This window comes from Neofelis nebulosa, chromosome 15 (assembly GCF_028018385.1).
Source record: "Neofelis nebulosa isolate mNeoNeb1 chromosome 15, mNeoNeb1.pri, whole genome shotgun sequence".
In the NCBI taxonomy this organism is placed as follows: Eukaryota; Metazoa; Chordata; class Mammalia; order Carnivora; family Felidae; genus Neofelis; species Neofelis nebulosa.
The window spans coordinates 41,338,111-41,359,856 of record NC_080796.1 but is presented as its reverse complement, the minus strand read 5'-3'; the positions used below and the strand labels follow the sequence as shown (position 1 = coordinate 41,359,856).

The 21,746-nt window shown below is 45.1% G+C and overlaps 1 long non-coding RNA gene across 1 annotated transcript in view; it reads left to right on the top strand.

Moving 5' to 3' along the window:
* The first annotated feature begins 5,338 nt into the window (after positions 1–5,338).
* The window catches only part of LOC131495672 (uncharacterized), a 35,051-nt gene continuing 18,643 nt past the window's right edge, over positions 5,339–21,746 (top strand). Inside the window, exons 1-2 of the long non-coding RNA XR_009254060.1 lie at positions 5,339–5,504; positions 8,673–9,140. This is a non-coding gene — a long non-coding RNA (uncharacterized LOC131495672). The remainder of the gene's footprint in view (positions 5,505–8,672; positions 9,141–21,746) is intronic.

Sequence of the window (21,746 nt, the reverse complement as noted above, 5' to 3'; positions counted from 1 at the left end):
GAGGCAAGCTTTCCGCAAGGTGGGGGTGAGGGCAGAGGGGTCGCTAGAGGCACAACGATGTCTCAAGGGCAACCCCAACAAGGGAGGGTTTAGCTGAGAAGGGTGAAGCCCCAGAGTGGAACGAGAATTACGTGCCCCGGTCTGCTCAGGGAGCCACACTGCCTACAGTTCCCTTGAAATTCACCCTCACTAGCCGCGTGTGCGGAGTCCTCCCCTAATTCCTGATTCTGAGTTGTCCTTCGTCAGCTTGTGTCCCACCCTGTTCTTGTCTCAGGCAGTTACTTTGGAATGTGTTTTCCCTCATCAGAGATAGAAAGATTTGTCCTGAAAATCGTCACTCGCCTCTGCCTCTGTTCACTTCCACCTGCGTTTCTCGGGCTGTCTGCCAGGGAAGAGCTTCGTTAGGGCTTTTCCTCTTTATGGGCTCTTCCAGCTCTCGACTCCGTCCCCACTGATGGACGTGATCCACTGCGGGGAGTTTTGGTGGGAGGAGAGCAACTCGGGGACTGGAGATAGGAACCCTCAAAGGCTGGGCCACTGTTGCAGAAGTCAGGCATTCCATTAGAGGGTGTTTCCTTTCCCCCGCCCTGGCTGCACATACCCGCATTTACTGTGGTTAGCGGGGCACTCTGTGATGGAGGGGTCTGTAAGGATTTCCTGCAGAGGGAGATGCCAGTGACAGAGCATGTGTCTGAAAGGCTCACGGTGTAGACTCTGGGTGGTGACACTGATGTTCAAGAAACGTCGAGACTGGGTGACCTCATGGGAGATCTAAGTCCCCGCCACACAGAGGGGCAAATTAAGACCCAGAGAGGGGAAGTGACTGTCCCAGATCCCCCAGCTGATGCCTCACTGTGTGTGTGGGTGCTATGGGGGACACAGACATATAAGAGGAGGACCTGCCTTCAAAGCTTGCTGCTCAACCGGGCAGGTAAGACGTGCCTCTTAGCATCATCTCTATATGTACGTCCGTGATTTTCATGCACATCGTCTTCCTCTCCAACCTCTTCCAAAAAAGAGGCTTGTAGAAAGCGCCGATTCTGAATTGGTGCAAATCCCTTCTGCAAAAGGCATCCCAAATCCAGTTGCTGCTACTGTCCTATTGATGGACCTCATCCGGTGGCCTTGGAGAGGCAGTGGGCAGCCCGACCACAGCCTGTAACAAGGAAAGAAAACCCAGCATCCACCCTGCAGTGAAAAATAGAAGAAAAAGCCGCAGGTGCCTACAGGATCAAAGCACCGAAGCAGTAGTGTCTCTGGGTTAAACAGCTCATCGGAGCCGGCTAGGGCAGGCGGTGGGTGCCATGGACTTTCCGGAAGGGAGGACTGGGCTATGGAGGAATCTGCAGGTGGAAGGAGGACTTCTGAGCCTTATAAGACACTCTCCTGTGGCCCTCTTGGGTGGGGAGGGGAGTCTTTCCTCTATCCTCCTTCACCACCCTCACCCCCAAAGCCCGAGAGATGGAGTGGGTGGGGCAGGTGAGGAGGAAAGAACGCTGTGCCGGAAAGATCCGGTAGGAGACACTGGGTCCCTGTGCTTCGGCAACGCTGAATTACTTTGTAGGTCTCAGTCTTTCTTTCCGTAAAATGAGGAGGTTGATACGTGGCCTTGAACTGTCTTCCCCCTTTCTTAAACTGCATTTCTTTGAAAGGAGGCAGAGAGACTCTGTGGCTTGGGCGCCCTGTCCAGTGACTTCGAGGCCATGCGGAGTGACATGCCGACCGCCTGCCCCCACTTGCTGGTAGAGAAACTTGCCTCAGCCTTACAGTAACATTTTCGGGATGGATTATTATTGGGATCTTTACCTAATTTTTACCGGGTTTTGAGATGATGATGTTCATGTTTGGGTCTTTAATTTTTTTTTTAACGTTTATTTATTTTTGAGACAGAGAGAGACAGAGCATGAATGGGGGAGGGTCAGAGGGAGAGAGGGAGACACATAATCTGAAACAGGCTCCAGGCTCTGAGCTGTCAGCACAGAGCCCGACGCGGGGCTCGAACTCACGGACCACGAGATCATGACCTGAGCCAAGTCGGTCGCTTAACCGACTGAGCCACCCAGGCGCCCCTATGTTTGGGTCTTTAAATACATATGCAGCTCTGGTAGAAGCCTCTGGTGCCATGAAGTGCTCTGGGGAGTTTTGCAGGTAGGTATCTCGGTCAAGAAGGCCCCCAGGGTCCATCACGCGCTCTGAGAACCACACCCTGACTGCTCCTTGTGAAAGCGTGTGAGTGAGCGTGTGCGTGTGAGCGTGTGTGCCCTGAGTCAGCCTGGGTCCCGGGCCTTTTGTCTCTTCTCCTGAATGAGCCAGGGGCGGACGTAAGTGTATAATTAGAGGAAGGAATGTGTCAGTCAGGAAATAACCGTTTTATTAGTGAGAAGCCGTTGAAAACCCATCGTGTTGCGGGTGAGCGCAGGGGCCCGGAGGCAGGTGAGGAATCTCAGAACGGGCTGGGGAGAAACCCAGCCCGTTGTTAAAGACGGAAACTCCCATGTTTGATATAAACCTGAGACTCCCGCACAGAACCCAGTGCTTGGGGCCACCCGGAAAGAGCATACGGGTGTGCACAGCACGCGTACAGCTCCACACGGGCACTGCACGGACGTGTGAAGGCACGCCTGCACGCACGTGTACGCCGACCATCCTCACAGATACATTCAGTGTGTAGGGCAGAGCCCCGGTGTTATGGGTTGGACTGTGTCCCCCGCAAAGATATGCTCAAGTCCCAACCGCTGGTGCCGGTGAATGGGACCTTATTTGGAAGTAGGGTCTGTTCCGTGCCGTGTAAACAGGCTGAGATGAGGTTAGACTGGAGTTGTTGGAGGGGGGGGATCCGATGTGGTTGCTGTGCTTATATGAAGAGGGAAATATGGGCACAGACAGAGGCACAGAGGGAAGACGGCCGTGCGGGGAATGGAGGCAGAGATTGGAGGGACACCATCAGTCATAAGCCAACGAACGGCTGGGGCTCCCAGAAGCTGGAAGAGGCAAGGAAGGATCCTTCCTGAGAGACGTTGGCCTTCGCCGGCTCTTCTGCTCCCTCCCGCAGCCCGGGCCTCCTGCCTGCTGAGCTCGCTCTCCTGCTCTCCCGGTGGCTTCAGCCCACCATCAGCTGTCACATCAGCAGCCACCGTTTACTGTGCGCAGTCCTCAGGCTCTGTTCTAAATGCTTGAGGCCACTCTGAATCTTTACAACAACTCTGACGTAAAGGCTCCTTGTCCTTGGTTAGACCTGCAGCGTGCTGTTTGATGATGGAACAGCAGGATGGGGGCGGCGTGGGCTCAGGGCTTTCCTCCTCCTCCCCTCGCTTGTTCTGATCGAGAAATAGTTTATTCATCGAGGAATATACCATACCGTGTATACGCGCCCATGTGATGTGTGCAGTTTGATTTGCAGTGACAAGTAAATCCAGTCACGGAACCACTGCTGCCATTAAGCAATGACCCTTTCCATCACGGCGGAAAGCTCCCTTGTTCCCCTTCCTTGTCAGGCTCCCATCTCCACCCCTGGAAATCCTGGACCCCATTTCCGGCGCCGCAGAGTCATGTCGCTTGTTCTCGAACTTCATATGCATAGACATACATAAAATGTCCTTTCTGGTGTATCTGGTTCCTTTTACTCAGCGTATCACTTCTGAGATTGATGCAGGTAGCTATATAGGCCCCCATAGTTCGCTCTTTTCTTCACTGCTAAGTAGTATTCTATTGTATGGACGTACCACAATTTGTTTATCCGTGCACCTGTCGATAGACAGTTAGGTTGTTTCCAGTCGTGGGCTATTGCAAATAAAATTGCTGTGAACATTTGTATACGAATCTTTGTGCGGACACATGTTTTCAATTCCCTTTGGTAAATACGTGATAACTGAAGAGCTGGTGTGTGTCTAACTTTTTAAGAAACTGTGAAACTCACTTCTAAAGTGGTTGTACAGTTTTGCATGCCCGCCAGCAGCGTATGAAAGTTCTAGTTCCTCCACAGCCTTGCCAGTTCTTGGTATCGTCTACTCTTAATATCTGAGTTGCGCTATTGAGTACAAAGTGGTATCTCACTGTGGTTTTAATTTAACTACAGGTGTTGGCCACCTTTTTAGCGTGCTTGTTGGACATTTCTCTACCTTCTTTTGGGAGTGCCGTCTTTTGCCAATGTTAAAACTGAGTTGTTTGTTTTCTTATTATTGAATTACAAACATTCTTCGTATATTCCGGAGGTGAGTCTTGTGTCGGATGTATAAACTGTGAATATTTTCTCCCAGTCTGTGGCTGGCCTTTTCATTTCTTTTTAAGACAGTTATTTTGAATTCTTTGTCAGGCAGCTTGTAGATGTCCATTTCTTTAGGGTCAATCACTACGGCTTTACTTTGTTCCTTTGATGGTGTCATGCTTCCCCGATCCTTCGTGATGCTTGCAGCCTTGCTTTGGTGTCTGCACATTTGAAAATGCAGGCACCTCCTCCAGTTTCTACAGATTGCCTTCACTGGTCAGCTCAGCCAGAGACTCTGGGAGGACGGCAGGTGGTGAAGGGTGGCTACTCGTAAGGTCCCCGAGGGGGCCTGGTGGCAAGGCAGGACACTCACTGAAGGAAGTGAGCATCACATTCATGTCCTCTGATCATAGTTGTAAGTTCCTGTAGCGCTCCCTTAATAGAAGATGGGTCTGAGTAAATGCTAGTGTAAAGCCAGCAAGTGGCAGAGAGTGGCTCCAGTCCCTGAACCTCTCTATCTGGGTAACCAACTGTGGCAACACATCTATGCTTGGAAAGACAAAGGGACAGAGGTGGCCAGAGAGAGCAGGCAATAAGGATTCCAGTCCTGCCACCTCTCTCACCCTGCATGGGATCCGTGACCACCCCCTCGTACCCCAGAACACAAGGATGGGCACACACTGTGTGGCTTCTTTTCCCCCCGCCCACTCCCACCCCAAGCACAAGTGGCAAATAAGATTACAGAGCCGTGGAAGGCAGCATTTGGAAATTTAAAAGATAAGCGTGCACGGGGTAATTGAATAGCATTCTGCTGAAAAACGAGCTCTCAGAGCTCATAATCAAGCCTATGCTTTACCAGAGGGGCTCTCCCCTGCCTCCCGTTGCAAACCCAGCAGGGTTAACCCTTTGGGAGGGCTCTGCTAGGGGAAGGCAGGTTTGGTCTTTATTTGAGGACTCACAGAACTGAGATGGGACTAGCCACCCGCATGGCAGGTAGAAAGCTCCTTGTCCCTGGCAGTGTTCAGGCAGGGGATGGCGGGGTGGGGGGTGGGGTGGGGTGGTGAAGGCTCAGGTTGTTAAGGGGCTTATCAGCACTGAGATTCTGATTCTCCCATTCTGATTTTTCAGACTCAACCATCTGGTATCTATCCAGAGCATACTATATGGTCAGCAGCAGGCTCGGGTCTGTGGGATAAAAATGCAATAGACAGTAGTTTATACAGCGCTCAGTCTGCCCCAAGCACTGGTCTAAGTGCCTTCCATGCAGGAACTGATCTGATCCTAGTAGCAGCCATGGGAGGTAAGTGCCAGTGGTGTCTCCATTTTACAAGCAAAAAAAAAAAAAAAAAAAAAACTGAGGCGCAGAGAGTTGAAGTCATTTGCCCAAGCTCGCTTAGCTAGTAAGGAGACCCTGGGATTCAGACTCAGGTGACAGGAGAAAGTCTATGATGTACACCCTGATAACACCATCCTGGCTCACTTGAATTCGCCATCTTGTTGGGGAGAGCAGAGACTCTGAATGTTGGAAGATGGGGGAAGGGAGATAATGGATGAGACCAGGGGTTGAAGGGTGCCCAGGCCCTTTTTGTCAACCTCCCCCCACCCTAGAGGGGGCTGGGGACAGACGTTGTTGTCCCCTGGAACCATCACTCACAGAGGTGCTGGCAACCCCCACCCCTCCAAGCCCACCTTCCTCTCCCCCTTTTTTCTCTTTCTCCGGTTATCGTAATTATTTGGGAATTTACAGAATAATCCGTCACCGAGTCCTCCAGAACAAATTGAATGTCAGGTTTATAAAACAACCTAATAAAGCAGATGGCATTACCCACTGGTAAATCTCTTCCCCATTTCCTGCCCCACCCCCTACCCACTTCAGTGTCTTGGAAAGCTGACGGATTATCCATTTACAGGCAGATTAATCCTGAACAGTATAAACATGGGGAGAAAATTACACTTTCTTGTCTCCATAATTGATAAGAAGGACGCATTAATCTATAAAGCCCAGAGGAAAGGCCCATCTGTCTGCCCGGGCAGACGTGGGGGTGTCTGGGAAGGAAGGAGTCCCGTTCATCTCTCTGTCTGTCTGACTTTTTATCAGAAAGCACTTTCCCAGGGGCGGCCCTCCCTCTCCCCGGCCCTGACAGCTGGGCACCTGCAACCTTAGGCTCCTTCTATCCCCGTGCATGAGGCAGGCAGGGTTCAAGTTCCCACAGCCCAGGAATCCAGGCCAGGGAGACAGGCTCCGACAGAGGCTCTACTAGCCTCTCTCTGTGGTGATGCCATAAGTTTGCCTCAGGTGTCCACTCTCCGGCCCTTGAGGGGATTCCAAGAGGCATCTGTTCAATGCCTCTGAAGATTTTGATTCAGTTCCCTCGCTATTCTCTACTATGCTTTCAAAACTTTTTGCAAATTTACACACTTGCCTCCCTCCCCGCCTTCCTCCTCTTCCGGCACCTTCCCTAGTAGAGGCAGCTGTGAGGCATTAATTGTCTCCTTGAGGCCTGCCAGAGCTGTCAGGAAATGTCACACCGGCCAAATCCTCTCTGCAGAGGGATGTGGGTGGCGAGAGGGTTTCTGAGGAGACTCTGCTCCAGAAACAACCACCCCCCTCCCCACTTAGAGACATACGGTGACATGGACGACAAACACCCCCATCCTCACCCCTCCAACCTCATCTGAGGAATTTGGGGCAGGCCGCTCTGCCCCTGTGCCTGTGATGTCTCGACGTGGGGATGGAAGGAGCACGGCAGGTGGGTGCGTTTGTCTAGAGTGGGCGAGACAGTGCCGTGGACCGAACTGTCGTCACCCAGGGCCGCTTCCCTCTGTTGGCGATTTGTGCTCCCAGCAAGTGCTCCAGTCTTTGTCTTTGAACTCCAAGCTCTTTGCACAAATGACACATGCTACTCCTGGGGGCGGTTCGAGGATGCCTGTAGCCAGAGTCTCCCAAACTGTGTCCCCGGGAGCACCAGTGGGTGCTCGGCTGTTCTCTCAGCTCCACAGTTGCATACATTTGAAGATGCTGGGTCAACCAAGTTAACGTCATTTCCTCTGTTTTCCTTTTTTTTTTTTTTTTTTTTTTTAAATTGCCCTTCTCTTCTCTACTCTGATTTTTCTCTGGTTCTCTCTGTGTTTTTCTTCTTGCCCTCTGTATTATAAAGCCTTAATTGTGGGTTTGATGCAAGCCCAGTGAAATTGTAAATACTAACTCATTTTTGTTTCATGCTTTCCTTTTTAAAATAAATCATTAAATTCTACATATATATATATATTTTTTAAATTGACAATTACAATTTTAAAGAAGAAAAAACTAAATGGCTCTGACCCTAAGATCCTGAAAGCTTAGAGGTAATATTATTCCATTTTCACTTACTAATTTTAATAAAAACCATTGCAACATGAATTGTAAAGTAATGATATGTAAATTATCTGGAGAAACCAACAAAGCACTTAATTTTAGCCCCTTAAATATAGTAATTAATGCTGGATAAACTTCTAAGGTTTGGAGGGTTAGTTTTAATTGGTATAAGTTTGGGTGAGAAAATGATTTTTTTTTTTTTTTTTTTTACTTATTCTGTTTCTAAGAGTCAAACTGCCTCAACCAATTAACTTGTTACTATCTAAAAAGACAGGTTTTTTAATAGGAAAAACTGAGTTTCTTTGTTCTGCCACTGTATTTTCATAAAGTGACAAACCAGAATTAGTCCCCACATGCTGTCCAAAGCATAGCGGTGTTTCCGTTTTTTTGTTTTTGTTTTGTGTTGTTTGCTTGTTTTAATTTGTGAAGCCCCTTGTTAGACCTCCTCAGAAGATACAGGGAAAAGGAGAAATGCTATTTGTACCCTTGAAAGGCAGGACAGAGTGAGAAGCCATGTCCCTCCTGGAGACTTCGTTAAGAATTTCACAAAACAGGGACACTTGGGTGGCTCAGGTGGTTAAACCTCTGGCCTCAGCTCAGGTCATGATCTCACGGTTCATGGGTTCGAGTCCCGCGTCGGGCTCTGTGCCGACAGCGCAGAGCCTGGCACCTGCTTCAGATTCTGTGTCTCTCTCTCTCTTTCTGACCCTTCCCTGCTCACGCTCTGCCTCTCTCTCTCTCAAAAATAAATAAACATTAAAAAAGAAGAGTTTCACAAAACAAAGCCAGATGGTTATTTAAAGAAAGAAAGAAAGAAAGAAAGAAAGAAAGAAAGAAAGAAAGAACATTTTAAAAAGGTACTGTGAAGTTGAAGAGTCCTGGAGAATGATGAGCTGAGGTCTGCATGGTCACACGGCACGGTGTTGCTCACACTGTCCCTATGTCTAGACCGCCTCTCCCACACTCTGCATGCCTGCTCACATCCATTCCCGGGCATCTCTTTCCCTTCATCAACTTGGTAGAACCGACTGCTTCTCTTCTGGCCCCTCACTGTATCTGCTTCAGGCTCCCATTAATATCTTACTGAATTTTTATTGTATTTCATGTTGATAGATTCAAGACTCAAGAAGTTTAATGAACCCCAAGCAGGATAAAATTAAAGAAAACCACACGTAGACCCATCATAATCGAATTGGTGAAAATTAAGGTGAAGAAAAGCCTTTGAAAGCAGCTAGAGGAAAAACTACACTTTACATACAAAGGAAGAAGAATTCTAATGCCAGGAGATTTTTCATTGGAACCCCGAAGGTCAGAAGACAGTGGAACATCATTTTTAAAGTGCTGAAAGAAAAGCACCATCAACCCAGAATTCTATAGCCAGCAAAAATATCCTCCAGGTATGAAGTCAAAATGAAGCTATTTTCACATGAAGGAAAACTAAGACAGTTTGTCACAAGAATACCTGTATTGTAAGAATTGTTAAAGGAAATTCATCATGTTGAAGGAGAATGATAACAAAAGGCAGCTGGGTCTTGAGGAATGAAGGAAGAAAACCAGAAAGGAACAGAAACAAATAACTGGGTAAGTATAAGAGACCATTTTTTTTTCATTTTAAGTTTTTTAAAACACATGTCATCACCAAAAGCAAAGATTACATGATGATATGATACAAATGACAATGATAACATAAAGATCAGTTGAGGGGAATAATAAGGGAGTCTATATGATTGCAAAACTTCTACATTTTACTCAAATATGAAAGTATATATATTTGTAATCTCCAGAGAAAAAAGTACAAAATAATACAAAGAGATGTAGCCAATATGCCAATGACAAATTAAAATAAAATGCTAGAGATGCCTGGGTGGCTCAGTTGGTTAAGCATCCAACTCTTGACTATTGATTTCGGCTCATGTCATGATCTCATCATGGTGGTGAGATCAAGCCCCACATCAGGCTCCACACTGGATGTGGGACCTGCTTGAGATTCTCTCCCTCCCTCTGCCTTTTCCTCTCCCTCAATTGCACTCCCTCACGTTCTCTCTCTCTCTCTCTCTCTCTCTCTCTCTCTGTAAAAAAGTAATACATACAGGGGCGCCTGGGGGGCTCAGTCGGTTGAGCATCTGACTTCGACTCAGGTCATGATCTTGCACTCATGGGTTCGAGCCCCGCATCTGTGCTGACAGCTCAGAGCCCAGAGCCTGCTTCGGATTCTGTGTCTCCCTCTCTCTCTCTGCACCTCCCCTACTCGCACTCTGTCTCTCTTTCTGTCTCAAAATAAATAGACATAATAAAAAATTAAAAAAAAATAATACATACATAAATAAATAGGTAAGTAAACTGATAAGCTAAAATAGAATGCTAAAAATTATTTAAATAATCCCAAGGAAAACTAGAAAAGGAGGATAAAGTTACAAAAATAAAGGGGAAAACAGAAAACAGATGGTAAAATGCTAGAAGTAAAAGCCAGCAGGGGCGCCTGGGTGGCTCAGTTGGTTAAGCGTCCAACTTCGGCTCAGGTCATGATCTCATGGTCCGTGGGTTCGAGCCCCGCGTCGGGCTCTGTGCTGACAGCTCAGAGCCTGGAACCTGTTTCAGATTCTACGCCTCCCTCTTCCTCTGACCCTCCCCTGTTCATGCTCTCTCTCTGTCTCAAAAATAAATAAATGTTAAAAAAAAATTAAAAAAAAAGCCAGCAATATTAATAATTACATTAATTGCTAATGGTCTAAACCCTTCAATTAAAAGGCAGAAATGGATACAAAGGCAAGTCCCTACGATACACTGCCTTCAGGTGACACATTGTACCTACGAAGATACAGCTGGGTATAAAGTGAATAGATGTCATGCAAATAGTAAGCATAAGAAGGGTAGAAGGGCCATGTTAAGACCAGATAAAATAGGCTTCAAGATAAAGAGTATCCCTAGAAATAAAGATGGACATTTCATAATGACAAAAAGGACAATTCATTAGGAAGGTATAATAATTACAAGCTTATAGGAACATAATAACAGAGCCATTTCAATCTTAGGAATGAAAACTATAAACAGGAATGAGCTTTGATACACAACATGAATGAATCTCAAATCATATTTAAAAAATTTTTTTAATGTTTATTATTTTTGAGAGAGCGACAGAGTGCGAGCAGGGGAGGGGCAGAGAGGGAGGAAGACACAGAATCCGAAGCAGGCTCCGGGCTCTGAGCCGTCCGCACAGAGCCCGACTCGGGGCTCAAACTCACGGGCCGTGAGATCACGACCCAAACCGAAGTCAGATGCTTAACCGACTGAGCCACCCAGGCGTCCCTCAAATCATGTTTAATGAAAGAATCAAAGAAAAAATACATATCCTATCCTCCTATTTCTACAACATTTCAGAAAATGTACTCTATTGTATAATGACAGAAAAAAGATCAGTGGTTTCATGGAGACAGAGATACAGGAGAGATGGATGTTGAAGAGTACAAAGAAACTTTCAGGAATAATGGAAATGTTATCTTTTTGGTAATGATGGTTTTGTTTGAATGTACACTCGTCAAAACTGAACAAATTGCATACTTTAAGTATATGCGGCTAGTGTCCCTCAGTTATATTGCAATAAATTTGAGGAGAAATGAATGCTTAAAAAAAATCATGTATTCAGGGGTGCCTGGGTGGCTCAGTCGGTTAAGTGTCCGACTTCCAGCTCAGGTCATGATCTCACAGTTCGTGAGTTCAAGCCCCACGTCGGGCTCTGTGCTGACAACACAGAGCCTGAAGCCCGCTTCGAGTTCTGTGTCTCTCCCTCTCTCTCTGCCCCTCCCCTGCCCCTGCTCACTCTCTCTGTCTCAAAAATAAACATTAAAAAAAAATCAGATATTCACACCTCTAATTCCAATCTACTACTATAGGAGGATTCTTCCTCTCCTTTTCCTCTTCCTTATGTGTCTCTCATTCTTGCACGGTGATTCTCTCCAACAGGTTTTCAACCGCCCTGGTTCTCAGGAACATCAGTATATTTACTCATTTGCTCATTGTCATAATACGTACAAAATAGTTTTGGAATAGCCATGCCCATACCACCACCAAACAATACTGTTGGATAAAGTTCAAAATTTCTTTGCCGCTCTTATTTTTAGAGAATGTCTCACTGAGAATGTACAGCCCAAATACCATGCCCAAAAGTTAATTGGGTTGAATTTTTTCCCTTCTGTATAGTTAGTTATCTTATCAGTTTAAGATACACGTAGGTTCATTTGTTTCTGTTTACATTCAACTTCAGGGTCGTTCCTCCACGTGCCATGATTTAATGTTATTTTGTGTGTAGTAAAATATTTCCATGGGTCAAAAATCCAAACCATACCAACAGTACATTTGGAGAAGTTTCTGTCCTTCCCTTAGCACTTACTCCTTGCTTTGAATCCCTCCCTGCAGGTAACCAATTTCACCGATTTATCCTTCTTATGTTTCTTTTACAAAAATGGGCATGTATTCTTTCTACACTTTCCTTCTTACAAAAATGTAGCACACTATCCAAGTCTTTTACATAAAAATATCCTGGGAATCACTTCACATCCACATCAAAGCATAAAGATATTTTTCGGTTTTACAGCTGCGTGTTATGCCAAGGTATAGACATACAAAGACATTCTACCGATCTGTTCTGCATGTACATACACAGATTGCCCCCAATAATCTGTTATTATCAATAATGCGGCAATGAATAACCTTGCACACCTCTCGTTTCCTATTTTTTGGAGCTGGAGCTTCAGAGTGAATGAATGTAAATAGGATTAGTGGGTCAAGGTTAAATGCATATGTAGTTGTGTCAGATACTGTCAAATCCCTTTTGTGGGGTTGTACCATTTTGCATTCCTGCCAGTGGTAACTTTGAGTGCCTGTCTTCCCATACCCTTGTCAACAGAATGTTTTATGGCGCTTTTGAAATTTTGCCTATCTTGGAGTTGCAGAATGGCGTCAATGTAGTTTTAATTTACATTTTTCATATTCTAATGATCTTTGAATATATTTAAGGATCCTTCCCCGTCTCCTTCTCACCCCCCAACCCCTTCCCTCTTTCTTTGGTTTAGCCTGGACTTTTTCTCCTTGATGTTTGTGAGTTGTTTACATAATAAGATATTAGCTCTGCATCTGTGCTGTGCATTGCACATATTTTCGCAGTATGTAATGTGTTTTCGGCTTTGTTTATGGTGATTTGGGCCATGTAAAAGGCTTTTTTATGCAGTTGAATTATCTTCCATTGATTTTGAATTTTGAGTCCTCGTGAGAAAGCCTTTGCCCAATCCAAAATGATAAGGCAATTCGCCTGTTTTCCTCTAATACTTGTGCAGTTTCATTGATACATCAAATATGACTGATCCATTTTCAGAGTGTGGGGTATGATTTCAATTTTATCTTCTCCAAATGATTATCCAGTTGCCTCAACATCCTTTATTTAAAATTCCACCTTTTTCTAGTGATTGGAGATGCCACCTTTATCATATAATTAATTGCCTTTTGCACTCAGGCCTGTTTCTATATTATTTCTGCCATGTTATTTCGTATTATCCATTTACTCTATGTTTGTTTTTTAAACATTTTTCTTCTCTTACGGTTTCCATTACAGAGATACATTTTCTTACGCTTATTTAAAAGTTGTATCTTGGGGCGCCTGGGTGGCGCAGTCAGTTAAGCGTCCGACTTCAGCCAGGTCACGATCTCGCGGTCTGTGAGTTCGAGCCCCGCGTCAGGCTCTGGGCTGATGGCTCGGAGCCTGGAGCCTGTTTCTGATTCTGTGTCTCCCTCTCTCTCTGCCCCTCCCCCGTTCATGCTCTGTCTCTCTCTGTCCCAAAAATAAATAAAAAAATGTTGAAAAAAAAAAAATATATAAAAAAAAAAAAAGTTGTATCTTCTATTTTATTATTACGGTGGTTGTCTTCAATTTAAAATCTGCACTTATGTTTATGTGCCTGCTAATATCTAAAACCTTAGTTTTGAGGGTTGTAAATATGTGTTTTCTTTTCTAATCTTCTGTTGATACTTGCTGTTTTAGACAAGCTTTACTAAGGAATTTGATCATTCTTCCGTCAAATTTCTCTTGCAGTGCTTTTCTGGATTTATTTCTCTTTTTATTTGAGTGCACTTTCAAGAGAGTTATCAAAATGGGATTTTGTGTGGCAAACCTCCTATGCCTGAAAATATCTTGGTGGCACTCGTGCACATAAATGACAATGTGGCTATATATAAAATCCTAGGTACAATGTTCTTTTAATACTTTGGAAAAAGTTCTCTGTGTGTTCCTATATCCAACGTACTATTAAGAAATCTGATAAAATCTGAGTCTTTAACTTATTTTTAGAAGACTTGTTTTTCTTTTTGGAAACCTAGACTTTTTTTGTGTGTCTTCGATTTCTTAATTTCACCAAAATATGTCTAGGTGTGCGTGTTTCTTTATTATCCTATTGGGACTCTATAACTCTTTCCAGTCTGTGGTCTTTCATCTTTAAAAAAATTTTTTTTTTACATTTATTTATTTTTGAGAGACAGAGAGAGACAGAGCACAAGCAGGCGAGGGGCAGGGAGAGAGGGAGACACAGAATCCAAAGCAGCCTCCAGGCTCTAGGCTGTCAGCACAGAGCCCAACGCGGGCCTCGAATCCACAAACTGCGAGATCATGACCTGAGCCCAAGTTGGACGCTCAACCGACTGAGCCACCCAGGTGCCCCTCATCTTTTACTCTTATTTCTTCAAATATCTCCTCCCGTCTTTTTTTCCCTACTTTCTTGAAATTCCGTTATCTGGATGTTAGTACTTCTGTGTGCTTACAACTTGTCTTAGAGTTACTTTAAACTTTTCTATCCTCGTATCTTCTTTGCTGCCTTCCAGGAGGATTCCCCAATGGGATCTTCCAACTTACACATTCTGTCTTGTGGATTATCCATCTAGCTATTTATCTCTTCTACTTATTTCGATTATGATTTACACACAATATTTCTATTAGTTTATTTTTTATGGCTTCCAGCTGCTTTATATCTTTTAATAGTGTCTCTTTTGTTCAGAATATTTATTATGCTCATTTTAAGATCTTGGTCCATCTGTCCCAATTATCCTGCTTCACGGGACGTGTGATGCTCAGTTTGTTGTTTTCTTAAAAAAAAAATTTTTAATTTTATGTATTTATGTATTTACTTATTTATTTGTTTGTTTTCAAGAGAGAGAACAAATGGGGGAGGTGCAGAGAGAGAGAGAGACAGAGAGACAGAGGATCTGAAGCAGGCTCTGTGCTGACAGCAGAGAGCCCGCTGTGGAGCTGGAACTCACGAACTGTGAGATCATGACCTGAGCTGAAGTCGGAGGCTTAACGAACTGAACCACCCAGGCGCCCCTGTTATCTCTTTTTTTTTTAAGTGTTATTGTTCCTAAGGGTCAAATTATGTTGACCTGTAAACTTATGTTCCCTTGGGGATACAGTTATTCTGTTGTAATATGTAGGGGGAGGGTCTGAAATCCTAGTCTGTTACCTTCTGGTGAATTTCAAAAAGAGGGGAGGGGATGAGCTCCAAGGCAGAGAGCGCCTGGATGAGGGAGCACCCAAGGGCACCTGGAAGCACACTACTGGCCCCATTAACTCTTACTCCAGCAGAGTTTTAAGATTTCTCTGATAATTTTGGAATCCCAGAGGTCTGGATTGTGATGCTGCTTGTCCTAAGTAGACAATGGTCATCTCAAGGAAGCTCGTGTGTGTGTGTGTGTGTGTGTGTGTGTGTGTGTGTGTGTGATAGAGAGAGAGAGAGAGAGTGGGTGAGGGTGTGGGTGTGGGGGGGGGGGAGGGCATACAGGACCAGAGCTGGAGAACCCACCTAGTCTCCCGATGGGGCTTCTCCCCCTCTGTTCCCTTTCACCCATCCACCTGTGCCTTTCACACACACAACTATTCCCAGTTTTCAGGAGCCTTCTGTCTCCCAGGGATTTCTCACAGTTTTATGTTTAGATCCTCAGATACACGACTTATTTTCTCTGCTCTCGTCTCTCCAACATTAATTTTGGGTGAGGAAGCCAGCAGCTTATGCTAGTTTGCCATCTTTTCAGGAACTGGTGACTCATTCTTTCTGGGTAAATGCCTTCTTTCTTGGAGATGCCTTCTCCTTCTCCTTGGTCCTCTTCATTGTGTTTGATAAGACCCGATGCTGCCATGGAGAGAAGGATGTTCTAGACTCGTGCAATATCATTCCCAATGGCCTGCTCTCTCTTGCGGGATGGCTGATCTGGGCTGGTGCCCGGCCTGATGACCCCTGAGGCCCCAACTAGCTGTTTGGGGCCTCATGCTGGAATTCACCATTAACATCTATGGTCCAGTTTTGTGACTCTGTGTGGGACGCATCTGTAGGTAGCCTTTCCATCAGACCTCAAGGCTCCGCTGGTCCATTAGCCCACCAGGCAGCTCTGAGTTTGTTCACCGGGGCACAGGAAGGTCCTATGTTACCCCTGCAGGCCATGAGAAGACCTAGCAAGGACCCAAGGGTGGCCTCAGGCTCACTGATGTAGCAAGCATCCTCGACAAGGCTGTCCCTGCACTCTGCGTCAGTTGGCTGCCTGGATACTGGGCTTCTCTTAGATTGAGATCTCTAGTCTCCCTGAACCTACTCCCTGAAGAGGGTCCTGCTGTTCTTCTATTATTCTTGATCTCCCCACATCTATCTAGATGTTTCCATAGTGTTGCCTCTAACCATAGCCTATAGAATTTTGTATAAACTTCTTTTATGACCTCTTTCCCTTTGCATCATAAGTATTTATGTTTCTGTCTCCACAGCAAGAGCACACGCTCCCCTAGGGCAGGTACTGTTAAATAGTTTTCCTTGAACTGCTTACTGTCTGGCTTAGGGGTTGGCGTAAATAAGCATTGGATAAATGTATGTTGAGTCGAATTGAATAATACAAGTTAAAAAGAGATAAGTGCCTTAAAAGAGGTGTTTGGGGGAGAAAGACATTATTTATGGTTGGGGAATATGAAAAGTTCTCTTAAGAAGGTGAGTCTGAGGGTTTTGACTGATGGAAAGAGAAGAACACTGGAGGTACAGAGAACATCAGGAGCAAAGGCATAAAGACAGGATTCTTGTTCCTTTTCTTGAGTTTCTTTGCAAACCCCTTGTGCAGTGCCTTGGACATAAGTGGCATTAAGAATAATCCGCACTGAGTGAGATAAAAATCCCTGTCTCCTCTTTCCTTCCTAGGAAGGTGAGCCAGGAGCTGGGGATGCCCAGTGGTCATAGAAGACTTGAGATCAGGGGCGCCTGGGTGGCGCAGTCGGTTAAGCGTCCAACTTCAGCCAGGTCACGATCTCGCGGTCCGTGAGTTTGAGCCCCGCGTCAGGCTCTGGGCTGATGGCTCGGAGCCTGGAGCCTGTTTCCGATTCTGTGTCTCCCTCTCTCTGCACCTCCCCTGTTCATGCTCTGTCTCTCTCTGTCCCAAAAATAAATAAAAAACGTTGAAAAAAAAAAAAAAAAAAAAAAAAAAAAAAAAAAGAAGACTTGAGATCAGAAGGAAAAAATGGGGCGCCTGGGTGGCTCAGTCAGTTAAGCGTCCGACTTCGGCTCAGGTCATGATCTTGCGGTCTGTGGGTTTGCTCCCCGCGTTGGGCTCTGTGCTGACAGCTCAGAGCCTGGAGCCTGCCTCGGATTCTGTGTCTCCCTCTCTCCCTGCCCCTCCCCTGCTCATGCTCTGTCTCTGTCTCTCAAAAATAAATAAACATGGAATTTTTTTTTTGAAAGATAAAAATTTTTAAAAAGAAAGAAAAGGACATTTCTTTGGTATGGACATGTCCTCCATTACCGCATTTCACACCTGGATCTCTCAGTCAAAGTCCCTGCAGGAACTCAATGGCACACCCAGACAATGTAATTGAGAAGAATTTCAGGAAGGAGCTATTTGCAAAGAGGTGAGCTGTTGAAGGAAATCAACAAGGAGTGGTCAGGCACCTCAGGGCCAAAGATGGCCCATCCCGGGGCCTGGAGGACAATGGGAGAAGGAGACGCCCCATGTGAGAGGCTGTCCGACAGGAGCTCTGCCTCCTCTAGGGACACTGCCCAACTGTGGGTGTGCACACATGTGTGCCCCTGTAGGAGGGAGACAAGCCCTCCAGCCTCTTTCTCCGGACGCCCTCTGGCATCCCCCACCAGTGCCTGCCATTGGCCAAACCCAACTGAAAGCCTCCCTCCAGGGGTTCAGCGCAGGGCGTGGAAAGGTGGAGAGCGGGCTCGCAGATGGAGAAATCTAGTATACACTGTCTCACTTAATTTGCACAACGATCTGAGGAGGATGCCTGTAACCATTAACATCTGGGGCTGACGAAAATAAAGCCTGAGAAGTTGACTCTTCCAGGATCAAAGGCTACTCCAAGGAATAATTGGATCTTTATTGTCTATAGGAGCACACATTGTGTGTGTGTGTGTGTGTGTGTGTGTGTGTGTGTGTGAGAGAGAGAGAGAGAGAGAGAGTGTGCAGGGGTAGATGGTGAGGACAAGGGACACACAGAAGGTTGGAGCCCTCATCTGCTACCTTGAAATGGAATCCCTGGGGAGGCAGGGGGTGCATTATGGTCTAGGTCAGACATTATGGATTAGGATCTGGGAGCTGAGGCTTGGAAGCATGGAGAACACTAGGGCCCCAGGCCCAAGGAGAGGTGATAGTGGCGGTGGGGAATAGTGAGGTAGAGCGGGATTCTCTAACTTTCTGGTCTGAGGAGTCCTTCACTCTCTTAAAAAGCATCAAGGGCTCCAAGCAGCATTTGTTTATGCGGGTTGTATTTCTAAGGCAATCTTTTCCTGTACTGGAAACCAAAGCGGACATTTTAAAACACTTATTTTCAATTTATTAAAAATTAACAGTAATACAGCTCTTACGTGTTAATATAAATAACATTGCCTTGTGAAAAATATTTTCCAAAATACAAAGAATTTGTAAGTAGCGTGCCATTGTTTTACATTTTTGCAGATCTCTCTAGTGTCTAAATGGATCCCATCTGCTTTTGCAATCAATCTGTTGGGATATGCTGTTTTGGATGAAATATGTGAAGGAAGTCCAGCTCCATCCACATGTGTAGGTAGGAGTTTTTAATCGTTTTTATCAGAATGTGGCTATTCAGTTTTGATATTACACTAAAACTCAAAAAAGGACAGTCTGTTCTTTTACATTTTTAAAAGTTTATTTATTTATTTTGAGAGAGAGAGAGAGAGAGAGAGAGCAGGGGAGAGGCAGAGAGAGAGAGAGAGAGAGAAAGAGGGAGAATCCCAAGTAGGCTCCACGCTGTCAGCACAGAGCCCGATGTGGGGGTGAACCTTGAGATCATGACCTGAGCAGAAATCAAGAGTCCAAGAGTCAGACACTTAACCATCTGAGCCACCCAGGTGCCCCAATAAAGGGCAGTTTCCTAAAGGTTATTTGCAATGCAGAGTTTTAAACCATATCAATGAACCCTTTGTACTCAATTGTATGTATTGTATGAAAGTACATTGGTGATTCTTCTATTTCCAATGGCCCTTTTATCCATGTGTGATCTTGTAGAATCATGCATTGGACATTTGGAAATTATTATTTCACTGAGTTATGTGGATCTTCCAAATGCTGACACATTTCATTATACAAGATTTAAAAAAACCCCATCAGACTTGTTATTATCACCACTGACCTCATCAGGAAAGATTTCAAATTTGGGGAAGCCGTCCAGTTCATGGTGACAAGGACACGTTTTTCCAAAATTCTAATTTTCACATGAAAGCCAAATTTTATTATCGCGCACAAATTTGTCAATTGGTTTAAGGGACAGGCTCATTTTGTTCCCTTTCGTTTTTTGGTTGTGTAATTAAACCAACAGCTTTGTTTTTTATTAAAAAAATTTTAATGTTTATTTATTTTTGAGAGAAACACAGAGTGCGAGTAGGGGAGGGGCAGAGAGAGAGAGGGAGACACAGAATCCGAAGCAGGCTCCAGGCTCCCAGCTGTCAGCACAGAGCCCGACACGGGGCTCAAACCCATGAACCGTGAGATCATGACCTGAGCTGAGGTCAGATGCTCAACTGACTGAGTCACCCAGGCGCCTCAACAGCTTTTATTTTTAAGTTTTAATTTTAATTCCAGTAGTTTCAGGTGTACAATATAGTGATTCAGTAATTCCATACATCACCCGGTGCTCATCACAACCAGTGTGCTCCTTAATCCCCATCATCCCTTTCCCCCACTCCCCACCCACTTCCCCTCTGTTAATCATCAGCTTGTTCTCTATAGTTAAGAGTCTGATTCTTGATTTCTCTCTCTCTTTTTCCCTTTGTCTATTTGTTTCCTAAATTCCACACACGAGTGAAATCATATGGTACTTGTCTTTCTCTGACTTACTCTGCTTAGCATTATACTCTTTAGTTGTATTCATGTTGTTGTAAATGGCAAGAGCTCATTCTTTTTAATGGCTAAATAATATTCCATTGCGTGTATGCACGCACGTGCGCGCGCACACACACACACACACACACATATATACACACATATGTATTTATTCTTTCCTGCTTTGTTACAGGTTAATTGACCATATACTTGTGGGTTGATTTCTGGGTTTTCTATTCTTTTCTGTTGAGCTACGTGTCTATTTTTGTGTCAGTACCATACTGTTTTGATCACCGCAGCTTTGTCATATAACTTGAAGTCTGGAATTGTGATGCCTCCAGCTTTACTTTTCTTCTCCGAGATTGCTTTGGCTATTCAGGGTCTTTGCGGTTCCATACAAATTTTAGGATTGTCGGTTCCAGTTGCATGAACAATGCTGTTGCTATTTTGATAGGGATTGCATTAAATGTGCAGATTGCTTTGGGTAGTACAGACATTTTAACAATATTTGTTCTTCTAATCCACGAGCATGGAATATCTTTTCCATTGCTTTGTGTTGTCTTCAATTTCTTTCATGAGTCTTTTAAAGTTTTCAGAGTACAGATCTTTCACCTCTTTCGTTAGGTTTATTCCTAGGTGTCTTATTGTTTTTGGTGCTATTGTAAATGGGATTGTTTTCTTAATTTCTCTTTCTGCTGCTTCATTATTGGTGTATAGAAATGCAACTGATTTCTGTATATTGACTTTGAATCCTGTGACTTTCCTGAATTCATTTATCGGTTCTGGCGGCATTTGGGTGGTCTTTCAGGTTTTCTATCTCATTTTGTTCATTTTCGAGAAAATCTCTATGAAAACACAAGTCGGGATAACCATAGCTTGTCAGTTCTTTCAAATAGGAACGGTGTTTCGTGTAAGGAGTAACTAGCTCAGTTCTCCACTTGATCCCACAAATGTGTTTTATTTGAGACGAGGACTGGGCTTCAATATGCAGCAGGAAATGTGTACTTCTCAGTCACACAGAATATTAAGAAGATAAGTACTCAAGGGTGGAGATTTAATAAAATTAATGATTTCCACTGCCTCATAAGAAATGTCCATAAGTAAAATTGGCGCTTTTTTTGTTTTTGTTTTTTTACTGTGAGCATGTGGCGAGGAAAAAAATAAAATGAGTATTAGTTCAATTTGATGCTACTATTTTGGTTCACGTGGCATCAGCAGTTTTGCCCACCGCTGCCTTCGCACCATGGTGCAAATGTCAACCCCCTGAGAAAGACAAATAATGTCTTATTATTATAAAAACATTTTGACCTTAAGGACCCTTCAAAGTGTCTCAGGGAACCCCGGGGGATCTGTGGACCCTACCTGGAGAAGTGCTGGGCCACAGAATCAGGAATAGGGGGCAGCCACGACTGGGAAGGTGTCCCCTGCTGTGGGAGGACCTGCTTCCGGCCACGTCCCCACTCCCTTCACAAGGCTGGGCCTTTGCTGCCCACACAGACGGCAGCATCCAGGCCTGTGGGGGCTGCGGTGGGGGTGCTGGTGGGCCGGGGATAGACACTTGTACTGGAGGCTCAAGTAGCTTTGCCAAGTTAGACAACGCAGCCTTCAGAGAGTGGGGGACGGGAAGTGAAGCAGAAATCACGTGGGCAGCAGTTGCTAAAGAGAAAGATCCCGAAGGGCCCTTGAGTGGGCTTTTTAGCAGACGCTCCCAGGAGACTGGCTACGGGTGTGCTGACATGGCTCTGGGTTCGGGCTCTGGTCCCCGCCTGCCCACCTGGTCCCTCACCCCCCAGCGTCTTGGGGCCGTTTAGGCTCTGTTTTTCCTTCTTTAGGAGC